The following is a 22201-nucleotide window of genomic DNA, read 5'->3' on the forward strand; positions in this document are numbered from 1 at the left end:
TCTTGTCTTCACAAGAAAATCCCTTGCGGAGTCACGTACTTTTCAGGAGGGTCACGCGGAAGTTACACAGAATCAGGTCACTGAAAGCTAGGACCCTTATTACTGGCTCTACAGCCAAGCAAGCTGAGTCAGGCTATATAGTCAGAAGTAAAAGTGAAATTGCCATTGGGAGCCAGCAGGAATTTCTCTGCACTGGTGCTATCGCCAGCAGGAAAAAAATCAAACCACTGTCAGAAGTGGGATTCGAACCCACGCCTCCAGAGGAGACTGCGACCTGAACGCAGCGCCTTAGACCGCTCGGCCATCCTGACATGGGATTAGTTTCCTCAGTCCCTGAATGTCGCGCGCATGCACGCTATTTGGAATCAATTAACTACTCATTAGAAAATCATCCCTCCTATGTACATTCTGTACTCATGGGAATTTTCACCTTGCCTAAAGATGTCCCAACTAGTGAACGGGGAGACAGCAAACCCCAGGACAGAGGCTGAAATAGCTCAGTTGGGAGAGCGTTAGACTGAAGATTTAAAGGTCCCTGGTTCGATCCCGGGTTTCGGCAAATGAATTTTGAATACAAATCCACTAACAAAAGAAAAGGCTTGCTACGTTTCTTTCCAATTTGTTGGGGTTTCGATCGAGCGTAGCGCACTGCTGGAACTATAGAAAAAAAAAAAGGTTGAAAACAGTTCTTTCAGGAGAAGACAATGTGCTGCGCGGATGCCGAAATAGCTCAGTTGGGAGAGCGTAGACTAAAGGTCCCCGATTCAATTCTGGGTTTTGTCACACCCTCATTTTAAACATTGAACAATTGACATGAATGTTTTTGGGTTCTTTCTATATCCTAACTGAACCGAGCTTTCCTTCTTGCATAATGCGCAGGTAATCCTGGAAATGGGGGGGGAAGTCCCTCTTTTACATCAGTCATTAATGTGAGAAAGACTAAATAATGCAAGGATCCGGAAATATTCAGCAGAATGCTGAATGGCAGAGACATATATTACCACACTTCTCCAAGAAGCCTTACCTCTTCTCCGTGTTCCCTCCCGAAGAACCAGCTGCCATTTTCTTTGCTGCTCGCCGAATAGCGTTCACCTCCAAAAGCACGCAGCTCCATCACCAGAAGACATGTCCTAGGTGCGCAACAGCGGTGGCTGTCTTTTTTTAGCAGATAGATCCTGCTCAGCTACATTATATTGATGATTTTAAGTGGGTATAGAGTCAGAGCTCAACTCTTGGCTGGTCAAAACCAGATGGCAATGTCCAATGAGCTCCAGGCCCCACTGAATGTCATTTCTCCCAGGTCTCCCCCAGGTTCCAATGCTGTAGAAATGTTATTCCATGCTTCAGCTGTAAACCTTTGTCTCTTACAATAAAGGCCATTCTTTTACCTTAACGGTCCACACAGACAGAATGTAGAAGGGGTGTTTGTGACAGACATCATAGCGGATCCTCCAGATTGTGATTGGATTAGTCTTTGGTCTCCATTCAAGTGCGCATTATTCAGAACTCTTGTCTTCACAAGAAAATCCCTTGCGGAGTCACGTACTTTTCAGGAGGGTCACGCGGAAGTTACACAGAATCAGGTCACTGAAAGCTAGGACCCTTATTACTGGCTCTACAGCCAAGCAAGCTGAGTCAGGCTATATAGTCAGAAGTAAAAGTGAAATTGCCATTGGGAGCCAGCAGGAATTTCTCTGCACTGGTGCTATCGCCAGCAGGAAAAAAACCAAACTACTGTCAGAAGTGGGATTCGAACCCACGCCTCCAAAGGAGACTGCGACCTAAACGCAGCGCCTTAGACCGCTCGGCCATCCTGACATGGGATTAGTTTCCTCAGTCCCTGAATGTCGCGCGCATGCACGCTATTTGGAATCAACTACTCATTAGAAAATCATCCCTCCTATGTACATTCTGTACTCATGGGAATTTTCACCTTGCCTAAAGATGTCCCAACTAGTGAACGGGTAGACAGCCATCCCCAGGACAGAGGCCGAAATAGCTCAGTTGGGAGAGCGTTAGACTGAAGATCTAAAGGTCCCTGGTTCGATCCCGGGTTTCGGCAGATGAATTTTGAATACAAATCCACTAACAAAAGAAAAGGCTTGCTACGTTTCTTTCCAATTCGTTGGGGTTTTGATCGAGCGTAGCGCACTGCTGGAACTATAGAAAAAAAAAAAAGGTTGAAAACAGTTCTTTCAGGAGAAGACAATGTGCTGCGCGGATGCCGAAATAGCTCAGTTGGGAGAGCGTAAACTAAAGATCTAAAGGTCCCCGATTCAATTCTAGGTTTTGTCACACCCTCGTTTTAAACATTGAACCATTGACATGAATGTTTTTGGGTTCTTTCTATATCCTAACTGAACCGAGCTTTCCTTCTTGCATAATGCGCAGGTAATCCTGGAAATGGGGGGGAAGTCCCTCTTTCACATCAGTCATTAATGTGAGAAAGACTAAATAATGCAAGGATCCGGAAATATTCAGCAGAATGCTGAATGGCAGAGACATATATTACCACACTTCTCCAAGAAGCCTTACCTCTTCTCCGTGTTCCCTCCCGAAGAACCAGCTGCCATTTTCTTTGCTGCTCGCCGAATAGCATTCACCTCCAAAAGCACGCAGCTGAACACCAGAAGACATGTCCTAGGTGCACAACAGCGGTGGCTGTCTTTTTTTAGCAGATAGACCCTGCTCAGCTACATTATATTGATGATTTTAAGTGGGTATAGAGTCAGAGCTCGACTCTTGGCTGGTCAAAACCAGATGGCAATGTCCAATGAGCTCCAGGCCCCACTGAATGTCATTTCTCTCAGGTCTCCCCCAGGTTCCAATGCTGTAGAAATGTTATTCCATGCTTCAGCTGTAAACTTTTGTCTCTTAAATAAAGGCCGTTATTTTACCTTAACGGTCCACACAGACAGAATGTAGAAGGGGTGTTTGTGACAGACATCATAGCGGATCCTCCAGATTGTCATTGGATTAGTCTTTGGTCTCCATTCAAGTGCGCATTATTCAGAACTCTTGTCTTCACAAGAAAATCCCTTGCGGAGTCACGTACTTTTCAGGAGGGTCACGCGGAAGTTACACAGAATCAGGTCACTGAAAGCTAGGACCCTTATTACTGGCTCTACAGCCAAGCAAGCTGAGTCAGGCTATATAGTCAGAAGTAAAAGTGAAATTGCCATTGGGAGCCAGCAGGAATTTCTCTGCACTGGTGCTATCGCCAGCAGGAAAAAAATCAAACCACTGTCAGAAATGGGATTCGAACCCACGCCTCCAGAGGAGACTGCGACCTGAACGCAGCGCCTTAGACCGCTCGGCCATCCTGACATGGGATTAGTTTCCTCAGTCCCTGAATGTCGCGCGCATGCACGCTATTTGGAATCAATTAACTACTCATTAGAAAATCATCCCTCCTATGTACATTCTGTATTCATGGGAATTTTCACCTTGCCTAAAGATGTCCCAACTAGTGAACGGGGAGACAGCAAACCTCAGGACAGAGGCCGAAATAGCTCAGTTGGGAGAGCGTTAGACTGAAGATCTAAAGGTCCCTGGTTCGATCCCGGGTTTCGGCAAATGAATTTTGAATACAAATCCACTAACAAAAGAAAAGGCTTGCTACGTTTCTTTCCAATTCGTTGGGGTTTCGATCGAGCGTAGCGCACTGCTGGAACTATAGAAAAAAAAAAAGGTTGAAAACAGTTCTTTCAGGAGAAGACAATGTGCTGCGCAGATGCCAAAATAGCTCAGTTGGGAGAGCGTAGACTAAAGATCTAAAGGTCCCCGATTCAATTCTGGGTTTTGTCACACCCTTGTTTTAAACATTAAACAATTGACATGAATGTTTTTGGGTTCTTTCTATATCCTAACTGAACCGAGCTTTCCTTCTTGCATAATGCGCAGGTAATCCTGGAAATGGGGGGGGGGGGGGAGAAGTCCCTCTTTCACATCAGTCATTAATGTGAGAAAGACTAAATAATGCAAGGATCCGGAAATATTCAGCAGAATGCTGAATGGCAGAGACATATATTACCACACTTCTCCAAGAAGCCTTACCTCTTCTCCGTGTTCCCTCCCGAAGAACCAGCTGCCATTTTCTTTGCTGCTCGCCCAATAGCGTTCACCTCCAAAAGCACGCAGCTGCATCACCAGAAGACATGTCCTAGGTGCGCAACAGCGGTGGCTGTCTTTTTTTAGCAGATAGATCCTGCTCAGCTACATTATATTGATGATTTTAAGTGGGTATAGAGTCAGAGCTCGACTCTTGGCTGGTCTAAACCAGATGGCAATGTCCAATGAGCTCCAGGTCCCACTGAATGTCATTTCTCCCAGGTCTCCCCCAGGTTCCAATGCTGTAGAAATGTTATTCCATGCTTCAGCTGTAAACCTTTGTCTCTTAAATAAAGGCCGTTATTTTACCTTAACGGTCCACACAGACAGAATGTAGAAGGGGTGTTTGTGACAGACATCATAGCGGATCCTCCAGATTGTGATTGGATTAGTCTTTGGTCTCCATTCAAGTGCGCATTATTCAGAACTCTTGTCTTCACAAGAAAATCCCTTGCGGAGTCACGTACTTTTCAGGAGGGTCACGCGGAAGTTACACAGAATCAGGTCACTGAAAGCTAGGACCCTTATTACTGGCTCTACAGCCAAGCAAGCTGAGTCAGGCTATATAGTCAGAAGTAAAAGTGAAATTGCCATTGGGAGCCAGCAGGAATTTCTCTGCACTGGTGCTATCGCCAGCAGGAAAAGAATCAAACCACTGTCAGAAGTGGGATTCGAACCCAAGCCTCCAGAGGAGACTGCGACCTGAACGCAGCGCCTTAGACCGCTCGGCCATCCTGACATGGGGTTAGTTTCCTCAGTCCCTGAATGTCGCGCGCATGCACGCTATTTGGAATCAATTAACTACTCATTAGAAAATCATCCCTCCTATGTACATTCTGTATTCATGGGAATTTTCACCTTGCCTAAAGATGTCCCAACTAGTGAACGGGGAGACAGCAAACCCCAGGACAGAGGCCGAAATAGCTCAGTTGGGAGAGCGTTAGACTGAAGATCTAAAGGTCCCTGGTTCGATCCCGGGTTTCGGCAAATGAATTTTGAATACAAATCCACTAACAAAAGAAAAGGCTTGCTACGTTTCTTTCCAATTCGTTGGGGTTTCGATCGAGCGTAGCGCACTGCTGGAACTATAGAAAAAAAAAAAGGTTGAAAACAGTTCTTTCAGGAGAAGACAATGTGCTGCGCAGATGCCGAAATAGCTCAGTTGGGAGAGCGTAGACTAAAAATCTAAAGGTCCCCGATTCAATTCTGGGTTTTGTCACACCCTCGTTTTAAACATTAAACAATTGACATGAATGTTTTTGGGTTCTTTCTATATCCTAACTGAACCGAGCTTTCCTTCTTGCATAATGTGCAGGTAATCCTGGAAATGGGAAGGGGGGGGGAGAAGTCCCTCTTTCACATCAGTCATTAATGTGAGAAAGACTAAATAATGCAAGGATCCGGAAATATTCAGCAGAATGCTGAATGGCAGAGACATATATTATCACACTTCTCCAAGAAGCCTTACCTCTTCTCCGTGTTCCCTCCCGAAGAACCAGCTGCCATTTTCTTTGCTGCTCGCCCAATAGCGTTCACCTCCAAAAGCACGCAGCTGCATCACCAGAAGACATGTCCTAGGTGCACAACAGCGGTGGCTGTCTTTTTTTAGCAGATAGACCCTGCTCAGCTACATTATATTGATGATTTTAAGTGGGTATAGAGTCAGAGCTCGACTCTTGGCTGGTCAAAAGCAGATGGCAATGTCCAATGAGCTCCAGGCCCCACTGAATGTCATTTCTCCCAGGTCTCCCCCAGGTTCCAATGCTGTAGAAATGTTATTCCATGCTTCAGCTGTAAACCTTTGTCTCTTACAATAAAGGCCGTTCTTTTACCTTAACGGTCCACACAGACAGAATGTAGAAGGGGTGTTTGTGACAGACATCATAGCGGATCCTCCAGATTGTCATTGGATTAGTCTTTGGTCTCCATTCAAGTGCGCATTATTCAGAACTCTTGTCTTCATAAGAAAATCCCTTGTGGAGTCACGTACTTTTCAGGAGGGTCACGCGGAAGTTACACAGAATCAGGTCACTGTAAGCTAGGACCCTTATTACTGGCTCTACAGTCAAGCAAGCTGAGTCAGGCTATATAGTCAGAAGTAAAAGTGAAATTGCCATTGGGAGCCAGCAGGAATTTCTCTGCACTGGTGCTATCGCCAGCAGGAAAAAAAATCAAACCACTGTCAGAAGTTGGATTCGAACCCACACCTCCAGAGGAGACTGCGACCTGAACGCAGCGCCTTAGACCGCTCGGCCATCCTGACATGGGATTAGTTTCCTCAGTCCCTGAATGTCGCGCGCATGCACGCTATTTGGAATCAATTAACTACTCATTAGAAAATCATCCCTCCTATGTACATTCTGTACTCATGGGAATTTTCACCTTGCCTAAAGATGTCCCAACTAGTGAACGGGGAGACAGCACACCCCAGGACAGAGGCCGAAATAGCTCAGTTGGGAGAGCGTTAGACTGAAGATCTAAAGGTCCCTGGTTCGATCCCGGGTTTCGGCAAATGAATTTTGAATACAAATCCACTAACAAAAGAAAAGGCTTGCTACGTTTCTTTCCAATTCGTTGGGATTTCGATCGAGCGTAGCGCACTGCTGGAACTATAGAAAAAAAAAAAGGTTGAAAACAGTTCTTTCAGGAGAAGACAATGTGCTGCGCGGATGCCGAAATAGCTCAGTTGGGAGAGCGTAGACTAAAGATCTAAAGGTCCCCGATTCAATTCTGGGTTTTGTCACACCCTCATTTTAAACATTGAACAATTGACATGAATGTTTTTGGGTTCTTTCTATATCCTAACTGAACCGAGCTTTCCTTCTTGCATAATGCGCAGGTAATCCTGGAAATGGGGGGGGGGGGGGGGGGGGAGTCCCTATTTCACATCAGTCATTAATGTGAGAAAGACTAAATAATGCAAGGATCCGGAAATATTCAGCAGAATGCTGAATGGCAGAGACATATATTACCACACTTCTCCAAGAAGCCTTACCTCTTCTCCGTGTTCCCTCCCGAAGAACCAGTTGCCATTTTCTTTGCTGCTCGCCCAATAGCGTTCACCTCCAAAAGCACGCAGCTGCATCACCAGAAGACATGTCCTAGGTGCACAACAGCGGTGGCTGTCTTTTTTTTAGCAGATAGACCCTGCTCAGCTACATTATATTGATGATTTTAAGTGGGTATAGAGTCAGAGCTCGACTCTTGGCTGGTCAAAACCAGATGGCAATGTCCAATGAGCTCCAGGCCCCACTGAATGTCATTTCTCCCAGGTCTCCCCCAGGTTCCAATGCTGTAGAAATGTTATTCCATGCTTCAGCTGTAAACCTTTGTCTCTTACAATAAAGGCCGTTCTTTTACCTTAACGGTCCACACAGACAGAATGTAGAAGGGGTTTTTGTGACAGACATCATAGCGGATCCTCCAGATTGTGATTGGATTAGTCTTTGGTCTCCATTCAAGTGGGCATTATTCAGAACTCTTGTCTTCACAAGAAAATCCCTTGCGGAGTCACGTACTTTTCAGGAGGGTCAAGCGGAAGTTACACAGAATCAGGTCACTGAAAGCTAGGACCCTTATTACTGGCTCTACAGCCAAGCAAGCTGAGTCAGGCTATATAGCAGAAGTAAAAGTGAAATTGCCATTGGGAGCCAGCAGGAATTTCTCTGCACTGGTGCTATCGCCAGCAGGAAAAAAATCAAACCACTGTCAGAAGTGGGATTCGAACCCACGCCTCCAGAGGAGACTGCGACCTGAACGCAGCGCCTTAGACCGCTCGGCCATCCTGACATGGGATTAGTTTCCTCAGTCCCTGAATATCGCGCGCATGCACGCTATTTGGAATCAATTAACTACTCATTAGAAAATCATCCCTCCTATGTACATTCTGTACTCATGGGAATTTTCACCTTGCCTAAAGATGTCCCAACTAGTGAACGGGGAGACAGCAAACCCCAGGACAGAGGCCGAAATAGCTCAGTTGGGAGAGCGTTAGACTGAAGATCTAAAGGTCCCTGGTTCGATCCCGGGTTTCGGCAAATGAATTTTGAATACAAATCCACTAACAAAAGAAAAGGCTTGCTACGTTTCTTTCCAATTCGTTGGGGTTTCGATCGAGCGTAGCGCACTGCTGGAACTATAGAAAAAAAAAATGGTTGAAAACAGTTCTTTCAGGAGAAGACAATGTGCTGCGCGGATGCCGAAATAGCTCAGTTGGGAGAGCGTAGACTAAAGATCTAAAGGTCCCCGATTCAATTCTGGGTTTTGTCACACCCTCGTTTTAAACATTAAACAATTGACATGAATGTTTTTGGGTTCTTTCTATATCCTAACTGAACCGAGCTTTCCTTCTTGCATAATGCGCAGGTAATCCTGGAAATGGGGGGGGGGAGTCCCTCTTTCACATCAGTCATTAATGTGAGAAAGACTAAATAATGCAAGGATCCGGAAATATTCAGCAGAATGCTGAATGGCAGAGACATATATTACCACACTTCTCCAAGAAACCTTACCTCTTCTCCGTGATCCCTCCCGAAGAACCAGCTGCCATTTTCTTTGCTGCTCGCCGAATAGCGTTCACCTCCAAAAGCACGCAGCTGCATCACCAGAAGACATGTCCTAGGTGCGCAACAGCGGTGGCTGTCTTTTTTTAGCAGATAGATCCTGCTCAGCTACATTATATTGATGATTTTAAGTGGGTATAGAGTCAGAGCTCGACTCTTGGCTGGTCAAAACCAGATGGCAATGTCCAATGAGCTCCGGGCCCCACTGAATGTCATTTCTCCCAGGTCTCCCAAAGGTTCCAATGCTGTAGAAATGTTATTCCATGCTTCAGCTGTAAACCTTTGTCTCTTAAATAAAGGCCGTTATTTTACCTTAACGGTCCACACAGACAGAATGTAGAAGGGGTGTTTGTGACAGACATCATAGCGGATCCTCCAGATTGTGATTGGATTAGTCTTTGGTCTCCATTCAAGTGTGCATTATTCAGAACTCTTGTCTTCACAAGAAAATCCCTTGCGGAGTCACGTACTTTTCAGGAGGGTCATGCGGAAGTTACACAGAATCAGGTCACTGAAAGCTAGGACCCTTATTACTGGCTCTACAGCCAAGCAAGCTGAGTCAGGCTATATAGTCAGAAGTAAAAGTGAAATTGCCATTGGGAGCCAGCAGGAATTTCTCTGCACTGGTGCTATCGCCAGCAGGAAAAAAATCAAACCACTGTCAGAAGTGGGATTCGAACCCACGCCTCCAGAGGAGACTGCGACCTGAACGCAGCGCCTTAGACCGCTCGGCCATCCTGACATGGGATTAGTTTCCTCAGTCCCTGAATGTCGCGCGCATGCACGCTATTTGGAATCAATTAACTACTCATTAGAAAATCATCCCTCCTATGTACATTCTGTACTCATGGGAATTTTCACCTTGCCTAAAGATGTCCCAACTAGTGAACGGGGAGACAGCAAACCCCAGGACAGAGGTTGAAATAGCTCAGTTGGGAGAGCGTTAGACTGAAGATCTAAAGGTCCCTGGTTCGATCCCGGGTTTCGGCAAATGAATTTTGAATACAAATCCACTAACAAAAGAAAAGGCTTGCTACGTTTCTTTCCAATTCGTTGGGGTTTCGATCGAGCATAGCGCACTGCTGGAACTATAGAAAAAAAAAAAGGTTGAAAACAGTTCTTTCAGGAGAAGACAATGTGCTGCGCGGATGCCGAAATAGCTCAGTTGGGAGAGCGTAGACTAAAGATCTAAAGGTCCCCGATTCAATTCTGGGTTTTGTAACACCCTCGTATTAAACATTAAACAATTGACATGAATGTTTTTGGGTTCTTTCTATATCCTAACTGAACCGAGCTTTCCTTCTTGCATAATGCGCAGGTAATCCTGGAAATGGGGGGGAAGTCCCTCTTTCACATCAGTCATTAATGTGAGAAAGACTAAGGGTGCATTCACACTGAGTAAACGCTAGCTTATTTTGTAGAGTAAAATTACACTTGTAAATTTTGCTATTCCATTGACTTCAATGACATTTTACAGGCGTATTTTTACAGGCGTATTTTTTACAGGCGTATTTTTTACAGGCGTATTTTTACAGTTGTAAAAAAATATCATTGAAGTCAATGGGATAGCAAAATTTACAAGTGTAATTTTACTCTACAAAATAAGCTAGTGTTTACTCAGTGTGAATGCACCCTAAATAATGCAAGGATCCGGAAATATTCAGCAGAATGCTGAATGGCAGAGACATATATTACCACACTTCTCCAAGAAGCCTTACCTCTTCTCCGTGTTCCCTCCCGAAGAACCAGCTGCCATTTTCTTTGCTGCTCGCCGAATAGCGTTCACCTCCAAAAGCACGCAGCTGCATCACCAGAAGACATGTCCTAGGTGCGCAACAGCGGTGGCTGTCTTTTTTTAGCAGATAGATCCTGCTCAGCTACATTATATTGATGATTTTAAGTGGGTATAGAGTCAGAGCTTGACTCTTGGCTGGTCTAAACCAGATGGCAATGTCCAATGAGCTCCAGGTCCCACTGAATGTCATTTCTCCCAGGTCTCCCCCAGGTTCCAATGCTGTAGAAATGTTATTCCATGCTTCAGCTGTAAACCTTTGTCTCTTAAATAAAGGCCGTTATTTTACCTTAACGGTCCACACAGACAGAATGTAGAAGGGGTGTTTGTGACAGACATCATAGCGGATCCTCCAGATTGTCATTGGATTAGTCTTTGGTCTCCATTCAAGTGCGCATTATTCAGAACTCTTGTCTTCACAAGAAAATCCCTTGCGGAGTCACGTACTTTTCAGGAGGGTCACGCGGAAGTTACACAGAATCAGGTCACTGAAAGCTAGGACCCTTATTACTGGCTCTACAGCCAAGCAAGCTGAGTCAGGCTATATAGTCAGAAGTAAAAGTGAAATTGCCATTGGGAGCCAGCAGGAATTTCTCTGCACTGGTGCTATCGCCAGCAGGAAAAAAATCAAACCACTGTCAGAAGTGGGATTCGAACCCACGCCTCCAGAGGAGACTGCGACCTGAACGCAGCGCCTTAGACCGCTCGGCCATCCTGACATGGGATTAGTTTCCTCAGTCCCTGAATGTCGCGCGCATGCACGCTATTTGGAATCAATTAACTACTCATTAGAAAATCATCCCTCCTATGTACATTCTGTACTCATGGGAATTTTCACCTTGCCTAAAGATGTCCCAACTAGTGAACGGGGAGACAGCAAACCACAGGACAGAGGCTGAAATAGCTCAGTTGGGAGAGCGTTAGACTGAAGATTTAAAGGTCCCTGGTTTGATCCCGGGTTTCGGCAAATGAATTTTGAATACAAATCCACTAACAAAAGAAAAGGCTTGCTACGTTTCTTTCCAATTTGTTGGGGTTTCGATCGAGCGTAGCGCACTGCTGGAACTATAGAAAAAAAAAAAGGTTGAAAACAGTTCTTTCAGGAGAAGACAATGTGCTCCGCGGATGCCGAAATAGCTCAGTTGGGAGAGCGTAGACTAAAGGTCCCCGATTCAATTCTGGGTTTTGTCACACCCTCATTTTAAACATTGAACAATTGACATGAATGTTTTTGGGTTCTTTCTATATCCTAACTGAACCGAGCTTTCCTTCTTGCATAATGCGCAGGTAATCCTGGAAATGGGGGGGGGAAGTCCCTCTTTTACATCAGTCATTAATGTGAGAAAGACTAAATAATGCAAGGATCCGGAAATATTCAGCAGAATGCTGAATGGCAGAGACATATATTACCACACTTCTCCAAGAAGCCTTACCTCTTCTCCGTGTTCCCTCCCGAAGAACCAGCTGCCATTTTCTTTGCTGCTCGCCGAATAGCGTTCACCTCCAAAAGCACGCAGCTCCATCACCAGAAGACATGTCCTAGGTGCGCAACAGCGGTGGCTGTCTTTTTTTAGCAGATAGATCCTGCTCAGCTACATTATATTGATGATTTTAAGTGGGTATAGAGTCAGAGCTCAACTCTTGGCTGGTCAAAACCAGATGGCAATGTCCAATGAGCTCCAGGCCCCACTGAATGTCATTTCTCCCAGGTCTCCCCCAGGTTCCAATGCTGTAGAAATGTTATTCCATGCTTCAGCTGTAAACCTTTGTCTCTTACAATAAAGGCCGTTCTTTTACCTTAACGGTCCACACAGACAGAATGTAGAAGGGGTGTTTGTGACAGACATCATAGCGGATCCTCCAGATTGTCATTGGATTAGTCTTTGGTCTCCATTCAAGTGCGCATTATTCAGAACTCTTGTCTTCATAAGAAAATCCCTTGCGGAGTCACGTACTTTTCAGGAGGGTCACGCGGAAGTTACACAGAATCAGGTCACTGAAAGCTAGGACCCTTATTACTGGCTCTACAGCCAAGCAAGCTGAGTCAGGCTATATAGTCAGAAGTAAAAGTGAAATTGCCATTGGGAGCCAGCAGGAATTTCTCTGCACTGGTGCTATCGCCAGCAGGAAAAAAAACAAACTACTGTCAGAAGTGGGATTCGAACCCACGCCTCCAAAGGAGACTGCGACCTGAACGCAGCGCCTTAGACCGCTCGGCCATCCTGACATGAGATTAGTTTCCTCAGTCCCTGAATGTCGCGCGCATGCCGCTATTTGGAATCAATTAACTACTCATTAGAAAATCATCCCTCCTATGTACATTCTGTACTCATGGGAATTTTCACCTTGCCTAAAGATGTCCCAACTAGTGAACGGGAAGACAGCAAACCCCAGGACAGAGGCCGAAATAGCTCAGTTGGGAGAGCGTTAGACTGAAGATCTAAAGGTCCCTGGTTCGATCCCGGGTTTCGGCAAATGAATTTTAAATACAAATCCACTAACAAAAGAAAAGGCTTGCTACGTTTCTTTCCAATTCGTTGGGGTTTCGATCGAGCGTAGCGCACTGCTGGAACCATAGAAAAAAAAAATGGTTGAAAACAGTTCTTTCAGGAGAAGACAATGTGCTGCGCGGATGCCGAAATAGCTCAGTTGGGAGAGCGTAGACTAAAGATCTAAAGGTCCCCGATTCAATTCTGGGTTTTGTCACACCCTCGTTTTAAACATTAAACAATTGACATGAATGTTTTTGGGGTCTTTCTATATCCTAACTGATCCGAGCTTTCCTTCTTGCATAATGCGCAGGTAATCCTGGAAATGGGGGGGGGGGGAGTCCCTCTTTCACATCAGTCATTAATGTGAGAAAGACTAAATAATGCAAGGATCCGGAAATATTCAGCAGAATGCTGAATGGCAGAGACATATATTACCACACTTCTCCAAGAAGCCTTACCTCTTCTCCGTGTTCCCTCCCAAAGAACCAGCTGCCATTTTCTTTGCTGCTCGCCCAATAGCGTTCACCTCCAAAAGCACGCAGCTGCATCACCAGAAGACATGTCCTAGGTGCACAACAGCGGTGGCTGTCTTTTTTTAGCAGATAGATCCTGCTCAGCTACATTATATTGATGATTTTAAGTGGGTATAGAGTCAGAGCTCGACTCTTGGCTGGTCAAAACCAGATGGCAATGTCCAATGAGCTCCAGGCCCCACTGAATGTCATTTCTCCCAGGTCTCCCCCAGGTTCCACTGCTGTAGAAATGTTATTCCATGCTTCAGCTGTAAACCTTTGTCTCTTAAATAAAGTCCGTTATTTTACCTTAACGGTCCACACAGACAGAATGTAGAAGGGGTGTTTGTGACAGACATCATAGCGGATCCTCCAGATTGTGATTGGATTAGTCTTTGGTCTCCATTCAAGTGCGCATTATTCAGAACTCTTGTCTTCACAAGAAAATCCCTTGCGGAGTAACGTACTTTTCAGGAGGGTCACGCGGAAGTTACACAGAATCAGGTCACTGTAAGCTAGGACCCTTATTACTGGCTCTACAGCCAAGCAAGCTGAGTCAGGCTATATAGTCAGAAGTAAAAGTGAAATTGCCATTGGGAGCCAGCAGGAATTTCTCTGCACTGGCGCTATCGCCAGCAGGAAAAAAATCAAACCACTGTCAGAAGTGGGATTCGAACCCACGCCTCCAGAGGAGACTGCGACCTGAACGCAGCGCCTTAGACCGCTCGGCCATCCTGACATGGGATTAGTTTCCTCAGTCCCTGAATGTCGCGCGCATGCACGCTATTTGGAATCAATTAACTACTCATTAGAAAATCATCCCTCCTATGTACATTCTGTACTCATGGGAATTTTCACCTTGCCTAAAGATGTCCCAACTAGTGAACGGGGAGACAGCAAGCCCCAGGACAGAGGCCGAAATAGCTCAGTTGGGAGAGCGTTAGACTGAAGATCTAAAGGTCCCTGGTTCGATCCCGGGTTTCGGCAAATGAATTTTAAATACAAATCCACTAACAAAAGAAAAGGCTTGCTACGTTTCTTTCCAATTCGTTGGGGTTTCGATCGAGCGTAGCGCACTGCTGGAACTATAGAAAAAAAAATGGTTGAAAACAGTTCTTTCAGGAGAAGACAATGTGCTGTGCGGATGCTGAAATAGCTCAGTTGGGAGAGCGTAGACTAAAGATCTACAGGTCCCCGATTCAATTCTGGGTTTTGTCACACCCTCGTTTTAAACATTAAACAATTGACATGAATGTTTTTGGGGTCTTTCTATATCCTAACTGAACCGAGCTTTCCTTCTTGCATAATGCGCAGGTAATCCTGGAAATGGGGGGGGGGGGAGTCCCTCTTTCACATCAGTCATTAATGTGAGAAAGACTAAATAATGCAAGGATCCGGAAATATTCAGCAGAATTCTGAATGGCAGAGACATATATTACCACACTTCTCCAAGAAGCCTTACCTCTTCTCCGTGTTCCCTCCCAAAGAACCAGCTGCCATTTTCTTTGCTGCTCGCCCAATAGCGTTCACCTCCAAAAGCACGCAGCTGCATCACCAGAAGACATGTCCTAGGTGCACAACAGCGGTGGCTGTCTTTTTTTAGCAGATAGACCCTGCTCAGCTACATTATATTGATGATTTTAAGTGGGTATAGAGTCAGAGCTCGACTCTTGGCTGGTCAAAACCAGATGGCAATGTCCAATGAGCTCCAGGCCCCACTGAATGTCATTTCTCCCAGGTCTCCCCCAGGTTCCAATGCTGTAGAAATGTTATTCCATGCTTCAGCTGTAAACCTTTGTCTCTTAAATAAAGGCCGTTATTTTACCTTAACGGTCCACACAGACAGAATGTAGAAGGGGTGTTTGTGACAGACATCATAGCGGATCCTCCAGATTGTGATTGGATTAGTCTTTGGTCTCCATTCAAGTGCGCATTATTCAGAACTCTTGTCTTCACAAGAAAATCCCTTGCGGAGTAACGTACTTTTCAGGAGGGTCACGCGGAAGTTACACAGAATCAGGTCACTGTAAGCTAGGACCCTTATTACTGGCTCTACAGCCAAGCAAGCTGAGTCAGGCTATATAGTCAGAAGTAAAAGTGAAATTGCCATTGGGAGCCAGCAGGAATCTCTCTGCACTGGTGCTATCGCCAGCAGGAAAAAAATCAAACCACTGTAAGAAGTGGGATTCGAACCCACGCCTCCAGAGGAGACTGCGACCTGAACGCAGCGCCTTAGACCGCTCGGCCATCCTGACATGGGATTAGTTTCCTCAGTCCCTGAATGTCGCGCGCATGCACGCTATTTGGAATCAATTAACTACTCATTAGAAAATCATCCCTCCTATGTACATTCTGTACTCATGGGAATTTTCACCTTGCCTAAAGATGTCCCAACTAGTGAACGGGGAGACAGCACGCCCCAGGACAGAGGCCGAAATAGCTCAGTTGGGAGAGCGTTAGACTGAAGATCTAAAGGTCCCTGGTTCGATCCCGGGTTTCGGCAAATGAATTTTGAATACAAATCCACTAACAAAAGAAAAGGCTTGCTACGTTTCTTTCCAATTCGTTGGGGTTTCGATCGAGCGTAGCGCACTGCTGGAACTATAGAAAAAAAAAAAAGGTTGAAAACAGTTCTTTCAGGAGAAGACAATGTGCTGCGCGGATGCCGAAATAGCTCAGTTGGGAGAGCGTAGACTAAAAATCTAAAGGTCCCCGATTCAAATCTGGTTTTTGTCACACCCTCGTTTTAAACTTTGAACAATTGACATGAATGTTTTTGGGTTCTTTCTATATCCTAACTGAACCGAGCTTTCCTTCTTGCATAATGCGCAGGTAATCCTGGAAATGGGGGGGGGGAGTCCCTCTTTCACATCAGTCATTAATGTGAGAAAGACTAAATAATGCAAGGATTCGGAAATATTCAGCAGAATGCTGAATGGCAGAGACATATATTACCACACTTCTCCAAGAAGCCTTACCTCTTCTCCGTGTTCCCTCCCGAAGAACCAGCTGCCATTTTCTTTGCTGCTCGCCGAATAGCGTTCACCTCCAAAAGCACGCAGCTGCATCACCAGAAGACATGTCCTAGGTGCACAACAGCGGTGGCTGTCTTTTTTTAGCAGATAGACCCTGCTCAGCTACATTATATTGATGATTTTAAGTGGGTATAGAGTCAGAGCTCGACTCTTGGCTGGTCAAAAGCAGATGGCAATGTCCAATGAGCTCCAGGCCCCACTGAATGTCATTTCTCCCAGGTATCCCCCAGGTTCCAATGCTGTAGAAATGTTATTCCATGCTTCAGCTGTAAACCTTTGTCTCTTACAATAAAGGCCGTTATTTTACCTTAACGGTCCACACAGACAGAATGTAGAAGGGGTGTTTGTGACAGACATCATAGCGGATCCTCCAGATTGTGATTGGATTAGTCTTTGGTCTCCATTCAAGTGCGCATTATTCAGAACTCTTGTCTTCACAAGAAAATCCCTTGCGGAGTCACGTACTTTTCAGGAGGGTCACGCGGAAGTTACAGAATCAGGTCACTGAAAGCTAGGACCCTTATTACTGGCTCTACAGCCAAGCAAGCTGAGTCAGGCTATATAGTCAGAAGTAAAAGTGAAATTGCCATTGGGAGCCAGCAGGAATTTCTCTGCACTGGTGCTATCGCCAGCAGGAAAAAAATCAAACCACTGTCAGAAGTGGGATCCGAACTTACGCCTCCAGAGGAGACTGCGACCTGAGCGCAGCGCCTTAGACCGCTCGGCCATCCTGATATGGGATTAGTTTCCTCAGTCCCTGAATGTCGCGCGCATGCACGCTATTTGGAATCAATTAACTACTCATTAGAAAATCATCCCTCCTATGTACATTCTGGACTCATGGGAATTTTCACCTTGCCTATAGTTGTCCCAACTAGTGAACGGGAAGACAGCAAACCCCAGGACAGAGGCCGAAATAGGTCAGTTGGGAGAGCGTTACACTGAAGATCTAGAGGTCCCTGGTTCGATCCCGGGTTTCGGCAAATGAATTTTGAATACAAATCCACTAACAAAAGAAAAGGCTTGCTACGTTTCTTTCCAATTCGTTGGGGTTTCGATCGAGCGTAGCGCACTGCTGGAACTATAGAAAAAAAAAAAAGGTTGAAAACAGTTCTTTCAGGAGAAGACAATGTGCTGCGCGGATGCCGAAATAGCTCAGTTGGGAGAGCGTAGACTAAAGATCTAAAGGTCCCCGATTCAATTCTGGGTTTTGTCACACCCTGGTTTTAAACATTGAACAATTCACATGAATGTTTTTGGGTTCTTTCTATATCCTAACTGAACCGAGCTTTCCTTCTTGCATAATGCGCAGGTAATCCTGGAAATGGGGGGGAGGGGGGAAGTCCCTCTTTCACATCAGTCATTAATGTGAGAAAGACTAAATAATGCAAGGATCCGGAAATATTCAGCAGAATGCTGAATGGCAGAGACATATATTACCACACTTCTCCAAGAAGCCTTACCTCTTCTCCGTGTTCCCTCCCGAAGAACCAGCTGCCATTTTCTTTGCTGCTCGCCGAATAGCATTCACCTCCAAAAGCACGCAGCTGCATCACCAGAAGACATGTCCTAGGTGCACAACAGCGGTGGCTGTCTTTTTTTAGCAGATAGACCCTGCTCAGCTACATTATATTGATGATTTTAAGTGGGTATAGAGTCAGAGCTCGACTCTTGGCTGGTCAAAACCAGATGGCAATGTTCAATGAGCTCCAGGCCCCATTGAATGTCATTTCTCCCAGGTCTCCCCCAGGTTCCAATGTTGTAGAAATGTTATTCCATGCTTCAGCTGTAAACCTTTGTCTCTTACAATAAAGGCCGTTATTTTACCTTAACGGTCCACACAGACAGAATGTAGAAGGGGTGTTTGTGACAGACATCATAGCGGATCCTCCATATTGTGATTGGATTAGTCTTTGGTCTCTATTCAAGTGCGCATTATTCAGAACTCTTGTCTTCACAAGAAAATCCCTTGCGGAGTCACGTACTTTTCAGGAGGGTCACGCGGAAGTTACAAAGAATCAGGTCACTGTAAGCTAGGACCCTTATTACTGGCTCTACAGCCAAGCAAGCTGAGTCAGGCTATATAGTCAGAAGTAAAAGTGAAATTGCCATTGGGAGCCAGCAGGAATTTCTCTGCACTGGTGCTATCGCCAGCAGGAGAAAAATCAAACTACTGTCAGAAGTGGGATTCGAACCCACGCCTCCAGAGGAGACTGCGACCTGAACGCAGCGCCTTAGACCGCTCGGCCATCCTGACATGGGATTAGTTTCCTCAGTCCCTGAATGTCGCACGTATGCACGCTATTTGGAATCAATTAACTACTCATTAGGAAATCATCCCTCCTATGTACATTCTGGACTCATGGGAATGTTCACCTTGCCTAAAGATGTCCCAACTAGTGAATGGGGAGACAGCAAACCCCAGGACAGAGGCCGAAATAACACAGTTGGGAAAGCGTTAGACTGAAGATCTCAAAGGTCCCTGGATCGATCCCGGGTTTCGGCAAATGAATTTTGAATACAAATCCACTAACAAAAGAAAAGGCTTGCTACGTTTCTTTCCAATTCGTTGGGGTTTCGATCGAGCGTAGCGCACTGCTGGAACTATAGAAAAAAAAAAAAAGGTTGAAAACAGTTCTTTCAGGAGAAGACAATGTGCTGCGCGGATGCCGAAATAGCTCAGTTGGGAGAGCGTAGACTAAAGATCTAAAGGTCCCCGATTCAATTCTGGGTTTTGTCACACCCTCGTTTTAAACATTGAACAATTGACATGAATGTTTTTGGGTTCTTTCTATATCCTAACTGAACCGAGCTTTCCTTCTTGCATAATGCGCAGGTAATCCTGGAAATGGGGGGGGGGGGGGAGTCCCTCTTTCACATCAGTCATTAATGTGAGAAAGACTAAATAATGCAAGGATCCGGAAATATTCAGCAGAATGCTGAATGGCAGAGACATATATTACCACACTTCTCCAAGAAGCCTTACCTCTTCTCCGTGTTCCCTCCTGAAAAACCAGCTGCCATTTTCTTTGCTGCTCGCCGAATAGCGTTCACCTCCAAAAGCACGCAGCTGCATCACCAGAAGACATGTCCTAGGTGCACAACAGCGGTGGCTGTCTTTTTTTAGCAGATAGACCCTGCTCAGCTACATTATATTGATGATTTTAAGTGGGTATATAGTCAGAGCTCGACTCTTGGCTGGTCAAAACCAGATGGCAATGTCCAACGAGCTCCAGGCCCCACTGAATGTCATTTCTCCCAGGTCTACCCCAGGTTCCAATGCTGTAGAAATGTTATTCCATGCTTCAGCTGTAAACCTTTGTCTCTTACAATAAAGGCCGTTATTTTACCTTAACGGTCCACACACAGACAGAATGTAGAAGGGGTGTTTGTGACAGACATCATAGCGGATCCTCCAGATTGTGATTGGATTAGTCTTTGGTCTCCATTCAAGTGTGCATTATTCAGAACTCTTGTCTTCACAAGAAAATCCCTTGCGGAGTCACGTACTTTTCAGGAGGGTCACGCGGAAGTTACACAGAATCAGGTCACTGAAAGCTAGGACCCTTATTACTGGCTCTACAGCCAAGCAAGCTGAGTCAGGCTATATAGTCAGAAGTAAAAGTGAAATTGCCATTGGGAGCCAGCAGGAATTTCTCTGCACTGGTGCTATCGCCAGCAGGAAAAAAATCAAACCAGTGTCAGAAGTGGGATTCGAACCCACGCCTCCAGAGGAGACTGCAACCTGAACACAGCGCCTTAGACCGCTCGGCCATCCTGACATGGGATTAGTTTCCTCAGTCCCTGAATGTCGCGCGCATGCACGCTATTTGGAATCAATTAACTACTCATTAGAAAATCATCCCTCCTATGTACATTCTGGACTCATGGGAATGTTCACCTTGCCTAAAGATGTCCCAACTAGTGAACGGGGAGACAGCAAACCCCAGGACAGAGGCCGAAATACCTCAGTTGGGAGAGCGTTAGACTGAAGATCTAAAGGTCCCTGGTTCGATCCCGGGTTTCGGCAAATGAATTTTGAATACAAATCCACTAACAAAAGAAAAGGCTTGTTACGTTTCTTTCCAATTCGTTGGGGTTTCGATCGAGCGTAGCGCACTGCTGGAACTATAGAAAAATAAAAAAGGTTGAAAACAGTTCTTTCAGGAGAAGACAATGTGCTGCGCGGATGCCGAAATAGCTCAGTTGGGAGAGCGTAGACTAAAAATCTAAAGGTCCCCGATTCAAATCTGGTTTTTGTCACACCCTCGTTTTAAACTTTGAACAATTGACATGAATGTTTTTGGGTTCTTTCTATATCCTAACTGAACCGAGCTTTCCTTCTTGCATAATGCGCAGGTAATCCTGGAAATGGGGGGGGGGGGGGGGAGTCCCTCTTTCACATCAGTCATTAATGTGAGAAAGACTAAATAATGCAAGGATCCGGAAATATTCAGCAGAATGCTGAATGGCAGAGACATATATTACCACACTTCTCCAAGAAGCCTTACCTCTTCTCCGTGTTCCCTCCTGAAGAACCAGCTGCCATTTTCTTTGCTGTTCGCCGAATAGCGTTCACCTCCAAAAGCACGCAGCTGCATCACCAGAAGACATGTCCTAGGTGCACAACAGCGGTGGCTGTCTTTTTTTATCAGATAGACCCTGCTCAGCTACATTATATTGATGATTTTAAGTGGGTATAGAGTCAGAGCTCGACTCTTGGCTGGTCAAAACCAGATGGCAATGTCCAATGAGCTCCAGGCCCCACTGAATGTCATTTCTCCCAGGTCTCCCCCAGGTTCCAATGCTGTAGAAATGTTATTCCATGCTTCAGCTGTAAACCTTTGTATCTTACAATAAAGGCCGTTATTTTACCTTAACGGTCCACACAGACAGAATGTCGAAGGGGTGTTTGTGACAGACATCATAGCGGATCCTCCAGATTGTCATTGGATTAGTCTTTGGTCTCCATTCAAGTGCGCATTATTCAGAACTCTTGTCTTCACAAGAAAATCCCTTGCGGAGTCACGTACTTTTCAGGAGGGTCACGCGGAAGTTACACAGAATCAGGTCACTGTAAGCTAGGACCCTTATTACAGGCTCTACAGCCAAGCAAGCTGAGTCAGGCTATATAGTCAGAAGTAAAAGTGAAATTGCCATTGGGAGCCAGCAGGAATTTCTCTGCACTGGTGCTATCGCCAGCAGGAAAAAAATCAAACCACTGTCAGAAGTGGGATTCGTACCCACACCTCCAGAGGAGACTGCGACCTGAACGCAGCGCCTTAGACCGCTCGGCCATCCTGACATGGGATTAGTTTCCTCAGTCCCTGAATGTCGCGCGCATGCACGCTATTTGGAATCAATTAACTACTCATTAGAAATCATCCCTCCTATGTACATTCTGGACTCATGGGAATTTTCACCTTGCCTAAAGTTGTCCCAACTAGTGAACGGGAAGACAGCAAACCCCAGGACAGAGGCCGAAATAGCTCAGTTGGGAGAGCGTTACACTGAAGATCTAGAGGTCCCTGGTTCGATCCCGGGTTTCGGCAAATGAATTTTGAATACAAATCCACTAACAAAAGAAAAGGCTTGCTACGTTTCTTTCCAATTCGTTGGGGTTTCGATTGAGCGTAGCGCACTGCTGGAACTATAGAAAAAAAAAAAAGGTTGAAAACAGTTCTTTCAGGAGAAGACA

The 22201-nt window shown here is 45.5% G+C and overlaps 25 non-coding genes across 25 annotated transcripts; 11 read left to right on the forward strand and 14 right to left on the reverse strand.

Moving 5' to 3' along the window:
• Positions 1-228: 228 nt before the first annotated feature.
• On the reverse strand, positions 229-311 carry TRNAL-CAG (transfer RNA leucine (anticodon CAG)). Its single transcript has one exon. It is a non-coding gene; the product is annotated as a tRNA-Leu (tRNA).
• A 175-nt stretch (positions 312-486) lies between these two features.
• TRNAF-GAA (transfer RNA phenylalanine (anticodon GAA)) lies at positions 487-559 on the forward strand. Its single transcript has one exon. It is a non-coding gene; the product is annotated as a tRNA-Phe (tRNA).
• Positions 560-1735: 1176 nt separating this feature from the next.
• On the reverse strand, positions 1736-1818 carry TRNAL-UAG (transfer RNA leucine (anticodon UAG)). The gene has a single exon. It is a non-coding gene; the product is annotated as a tRNA-Leu (tRNA).
• A 171-nt stretch (positions 1819-1989) lies between these two features.
• Positions 1990-2062, forward strand: TRNAF-GAA (transfer RNA phenylalanine (anticodon GAA)). Its single transcript has one exon. It is a non-coding gene; the product is annotated as a tRNA-Phe (tRNA).
• Positions 2063-3244: 1182 nt separating this feature from the next.
• On the reverse strand, positions 3245-3327 carry TRNAL-CAG (transfer RNA leucine (anticodon CAG)). Its single transcript has one exon. It is a non-coding gene; the product is annotated as a tRNA-Leu (tRNA).
• Positions 3328-3502: 175 nt separating this feature from the next.
• On the forward strand, positions 3503-3575 carry TRNAF-GAA (transfer RNA phenylalanine (anticodon GAA)). Its single transcript has one exon. It is a non-coding gene; the product is annotated as a tRNA-Phe (tRNA).
• Positions 3576-4766: 1191 nt separating this feature from the next.
• On the reverse strand, positions 4767-4849 carry TRNAL-CAG (transfer RNA leucine (anticodon CAG)). Its single transcript has one exon. It is a non-coding gene; the product is annotated as a tRNA-Leu (tRNA).
• A 175-nt stretch (positions 4850-5024) lies between these two features.
• TRNAF-GAA (transfer RNA phenylalanine (anticodon GAA)) lies at positions 5025-5097 on the forward strand. Its single transcript has one exon. It is a non-coding gene; the product is annotated as a tRNA-Phe (tRNA).
• A 1193-nt stretch (positions 5098-6290) lies between these two features.
• Positions 6291-6373, reverse strand: TRNAL-CAG (transfer RNA leucine (anticodon CAG)). The gene has a single exon. It is a non-coding gene; the product is annotated as a tRNA-Leu (tRNA).
• Positions 6374-6548: 175 nt separating this feature from the next.
• Positions 6549-6621, forward strand: TRNAF-GAA (transfer RNA phenylalanine (anticodon GAA)). Its single transcript has one exon. It is a non-coding gene; the product is annotated as a tRNA-Phe (tRNA).
• Positions 6622-7816: 1195 nt separating this feature from the next.
• Positions 7817-7899, reverse strand: TRNAL-CAG (transfer RNA leucine (anticodon CAG)). The gene has a single exon. It is a non-coding gene; the product is annotated as a tRNA-Leu (tRNA).
• A 175-nt stretch (positions 7900-8074) lies between these two features.
• TRNAF-GAA (transfer RNA phenylalanine (anticodon GAA)) lies at positions 8075-8147 on the forward strand. The gene has a single exon. It is a non-coding gene; the product is annotated as a tRNA-Phe (tRNA).
• A 1184-nt stretch (positions 8148-9331) lies between these two features.
• Positions 9332-9414, reverse strand: TRNAL-CAG (transfer RNA leucine (anticodon CAG)). The gene has a single exon. It is a non-coding gene; the product is annotated as a tRNA-Leu (tRNA).
• A 175-nt stretch (positions 9415-9589) lies between these two features.
• On the forward strand, positions 9590-9662 carry TRNAF-GAA (transfer RNA phenylalanine (anticodon GAA)). The gene has a single exon. It is a non-coding gene; the product is annotated as a tRNA-Phe (tRNA).
• Positions 9663-11100: 1438 nt separating this feature from the next.
• On the reverse strand, positions 11101-11183 carry TRNAL-CAG (transfer RNA leucine (anticodon CAG)). Its single transcript has one exon. It is a non-coding gene; the product is annotated as a tRNA-Leu (tRNA).
• A 1425-nt stretch (positions 11184-12608) lies between these two features.
• TRNAL-CAG (transfer RNA leucine (anticodon CAG)) lies at positions 12609-12691 on the reverse strand. The gene has a single exon. It is a non-coding gene; the product is annotated as a tRNA-Leu (tRNA).
• Positions 12692-12865: 174 nt separating this feature from the next.
• TRNAF-GAA (transfer RNA phenylalanine (anticodon GAA)) lies at positions 12866-12938 on the forward strand. The gene has a single exon. It is a non-coding gene; the product is annotated as a tRNA-Phe (tRNA).
• Positions 12939-14124: 1186 nt separating this feature from the next.
• Positions 14125-14207, reverse strand: TRNAL-CAG (transfer RNA leucine (anticodon CAG)). Its single transcript has one exon. It is a non-coding gene; the product is annotated as a tRNA-Leu (tRNA).
• A 175-nt stretch (positions 14208-14382) lies between these two features.
• TRNAF-GAA (transfer RNA phenylalanine (anticodon GAA)) lies at positions 14383-14455 on the forward strand. The gene has a single exon. It is a non-coding gene; the product is annotated as a tRNA-Phe (tRNA).
• Positions 14456-15640: 1185 nt separating this feature from the next.
• TRNAL-CAG (transfer RNA leucine (anticodon CAG)) lies at positions 15641-15723 on the reverse strand. The gene has a single exon. It is a non-coding gene; the product is annotated as a tRNA-Leu (tRNA).
• A 175-nt stretch (positions 15724-15898) lies between these two features.
• On the forward strand, positions 15899-15971 carry TRNAF-GAA (transfer RNA phenylalanine (anticodon GAA)). The gene has a single exon. It is a non-coding gene; the product is annotated as a tRNA-Phe (tRNA).
• A 2706-nt stretch (positions 15972-18677) lies between these two features.
• On the reverse strand, positions 18678-18760 carry TRNAL-CAG (transfer RNA leucine (anticodon CAG)). The gene has a single exon. It is a non-coding gene; the product is annotated as a tRNA-Leu (tRNA).
• Positions 18761-20202: 1442 nt separating this feature from the next.
• Positions 20203-20285, reverse strand: TRNAL-CAG (transfer RNA leucine (anticodon CAG)). The gene has a single exon. It is a non-coding gene; the product is annotated as a tRNA-Leu (tRNA).
• Positions 20286-20460: 175 nt separating this feature from the next.
• TRNAF-GAA (transfer RNA phenylalanine (anticodon GAA)) lies at positions 20461-20533 on the forward strand. Its single transcript has one exon. It is a non-coding gene; the product is annotated as a tRNA-Phe (tRNA).
• A 1192-nt stretch (positions 20534-21725) lies between these two features.
• On the reverse strand, positions 21726-21808 carry TRNAL-CAG (transfer RNA leucine (anticodon CAG)). Its single transcript has one exon. It is a non-coding gene; the product is annotated as a tRNA-Leu (tRNA).
• Between the last annotated feature and the right edge of the window lie 393 nt (positions 21809-22201).

Source organism: Leptodactylus fuscus, chromosome 1, assembly GCF_031893055.1.
Source record: "Leptodactylus fuscus isolate aLepFus1 chromosome 1, aLepFus1.hap2, whole genome shotgun sequence".
Taxonomy (NCBI): Eukaryota; Metazoa; Chordata; class Amphibia; order Anura; family Leptodactylidae; genus Leptodactylus; species Leptodactylus fuscus.